Here is a 3737-nt window from a genome sequence, read left to right as displayed (position 1 = left end):
GTTGCTTACAGTGAGTGCTAGAACTTCCCAGCTGATATAGCTTCTGTAGTTTTAGTCCATATGTCTGTGTAGCTGACGGTGGGAATTAAATATTCTGATGAAACATCTCCATCGCTCCCACTTAATGACACAACAGACTATATTAGTAGGAGAAGATGCAATGCCTCTGTGAGTGGCACAAATGCTGCAAGGAGGTGGACCATGACCCCAAGTCAGGACGGCCTTCCACGACGGAGACGGATGAGAACACTGAAAGAGTGAAGCAGCTGGTGTGAAGTGATGGCAGATTGACAGTGAGGATGATGGTGGAACTGCTCAGCCTGAACCAGTGTGGACCATGCTGGTGGAGGAGCTGTGGATGCGAAAGGTGAGTGGGTCTTCAGTGTCTACCTTCCAGGTTCACATCATATTTGTTGTTTTTTTTAACCTTATATCAGCTGCTATTTCTTATTTAGGGTCAATGTGCGCTCCTTCAATATGTCCGTGTGGAACTTGTGCGGATTTAAAGTTCCACATCGACTGATGTCTTTCATTCCTTTTTCTTTTTCTCATCATACTGTGCCGTTTGGGTACAGCTGTGGACCAAACCGAACAGGTGCGTACCGAAACAGTTCGGTATGTGTACCGTTACAGGCCTAATATTTGGCACACTTATGTTCCTGATGAAGTGTGTCTGTACAGTGGGGGTGTTTATACCTCATATGAGACTGCTTACAATAAAAATGTCTTTATGCACTTGTCACATGGATATAGTATCGCCTGGGCAGTGCTGCCAGATGGGAAATGACAAATCATCGTACCAGAAACTTAAAATTATCGAATTTGGAGGAAAATTATCGTACATGCTCGGGACGTCTGCTTCAGTAAAACACTACCACAGATGGTGTATAGTATGTCTTACAATACAGTTTGACCTTTAAATAAACTAACAGCACTGTTGGAAAACAGCTGCCAGTGGCAGAACAGCGCCCCCACCTGTGTGGAGGAGGATGAGCTACTGCACTGAACAGCCCAGAATATCAGTCATATTAACCATCTTCTTAATCATCATGTATCAAGGTCCTGTATCATAAATATTTTGAGACTTAATCTGTTTATACATTAGGAATAAACATCAATCAATCCACTTAAATGACTAAAATGCTTGATAATTGAAGAACTTGCTGATGAAAGTTGTTTTACAGTTTTATTGGGTTCAAAACACACTTTCTAAATCAAAAAGGAAAATCAGGTGTCTTTTCAAACAACACTTCACTTAAACTTCAGAAACCTTAAACTTTTAAAATCAAAAAATAAAATTACAATCATGTGTCCCTTCAAATAACTTCTCAGCTGCTGCTTAAACCTTCATGAACTTTTCGGATCCAAAATTACAGCGTAATTACAAGTAGTTGCTGCTTGTTTTTCTCTGTCGTGCCATCCTCCTCGTCTTCCCCCTCCTTCTTTTTGAACCCTGACCCACTCATTGTCCATTGTTGTTTTACGTTTCGTGTTGCCGTGCTATGTCATGCGTCACTCGTGCTGCGTCGTGGGTTGATCAGCTGTAAACAGACTCGTGCAGTGCAGAATGTATCCTGGTTGTGTTTGCTAATAGCCATGTATTGAAGGGGTCAAATTATTGTACATTAGATTCACTGGACCTTTCTTCGGAGTTGGAGGACTGATATGTGTACTTATTTATTAATTTTTTGCTATTTATTTAATATTATTTATTCATTTTTAATTTATGTATATTTATGTGTATATGTGTGTATATATGTATGTGTGTGTATATATATTGTTATGTATATACACTTTTTTCCCCTTATTTATTTTTTTCTCATTTACCCCTTTTTTTTTAACTTTTGGTTGAATTGTTTTCCTTAACTATTTCTGTCTTTTGTTTGGGTTTAGAGCAGCTGGCCTTGGGTGGTGGGTGATGGGTGGGGGGGGGGGTGCCATTCAGGTGTGGCAGTTGATGTCTGTTCAATATTTTTGTACAAAAAAAAAAAAAAAGAATTATCGTACATTATGGGATTTTTGAAATCATTGATCATACATTGTACAGAGGGTGAATTTATGGTACAAATGTGATAAGTATTGTACATTTGGCAACGCTGCTCCTGGGTGTGTTTACAGCAGTGGACAATGTAATTAAATAAAGGTCTGAATGCTTTCCCACACTGGTCATGGGTGAGTTCTTTGTCTCCATACTGGATGTGCTGGTCAAGGTTCTAATAGTTTTGGATTTTTCATTATAGTTTAGTTTTTTTATTTAGTTTTGACTTTTTTTCTCTATTTCAGTTAGGTTTAATTATTTTTAGAGCAGGTTTGCTAGTTTTTATTAATTTTCATTTTTTTTCTAAAGGCTTAGTTTTAGTTTAGTTTTAGTATTAATTTTAGTTTTGTTGTATCTTTTCTCTTCTTCTCTGTCATATTCAGATAAATCCCAGACAGGACTCTGCTGCTTTCTCCTAACTTTAGTCTCCATGTTTCCAGGTAGAGTGGGGACCAGAGGACGACCCTAAACGACATTCGTCATTTTGTTAGTTTTCGTTAACGATAACCTTGGTGCTGGTGTGTTCTAAGCTGGTCAAACTTCATGACCAAGTTTACCTTTGTATATTCTGAGGTAATGCTGACTGGTGAAAGCCCTCCCACATTCATCACAACAATAGGGTTTCTCTCCAATGTGGATCTAATGGTGTCTGTAAATTTCTACTAGAGCTAAAGTCTTCCCACACTGGTCAGAAGTCTACAGTTTCTCTCCAGTGTGAATGTATGGGTGTTGTCTTTGATTCCATTGCCTCAATGAAAGTCTTCTTACACTGATCAGAGACAAATATGGGTGCATTGGTGGGATCTGAGTAAATCCTTTCTAATTTTCCACACTGGTCAGATATGAGGTTTCTCTCGACTATAGGTGCACAGGTGTATTATGAGGAATCAGTGATAGTTTTCCCACAGTTGCCCCACTTGTACACTTTCTCTCCAGTATGAATGCACTGGATTCACTGAAGTTCTGAGGGAATCCTTTGTGGTAGAGAAAACCATCACCCATAGAAATGGTTTTCCCACACCAGCAGGCACAAATGCAGGTTTTCTCTCCAGTATGAGTGGATTCTTCCGACAACCTTCCACACTGATCACAGGCATGTGGCTTATCTGTTTCTGCTGAGGTCAGAACCAAGGTTATTATCGTTAACGAAAACGAACGAAATGACGAAAATTAGAATCGTAAAAACATTTTCGTTAACTGAAATAAATAAAAACTATAATTAAAACAAAAAAATGATAACCAGCTGAAATTGTATTGTGTGTTTACAAAACTAACTAAAACGTATAAAAATTATGGATAAAATTCCCTTCATTTTCGTCAATGTTGGATTGATACAAAAGCGATTTATTTCCCTCAAGCAATTTTAGCTGCTGGCACCATGTGATATTTAACGGTCCGTCACATCTTGTCACTTGTCTTTTAGTCGTCCTCTGGTCCCCACTCTACCTGGAAACATGGAGACTAAAGTTGGGAGAAAGCAGCAGAGTCCTGTCTGGGATTTATTTGAATACGACGGAGAAGAAGAGAAAAGATATAAAGAAACTAAAACTAAACTAAACTAAGCATTTAGAAAAAAACAATAACTAATAAAAACTAGCAAACCTGCACTAAAGACTAATTCAAACTAACCAAATTAGAGAAAAAAAAAGTCAAAACTAGATAAAACTAAGCTATAATGAAAAATCCAAAACTATTATAA

The sequence above is a fragment of the Sphaeramia orbicularis genome, chromosome 14, assembly GCF_902148855.1.
Source record: "Sphaeramia orbicularis chromosome 14, fSphaOr1.1, whole genome shotgun sequence".
NCBI lineage: Eukaryota > Metazoa > Chordata > Actinopteri > Kurtiformes > Apogonidae > Sphaeramia > Sphaeramia orbicularis.
Note: the sequence above shows the minus strand (reverse complement) of the source record.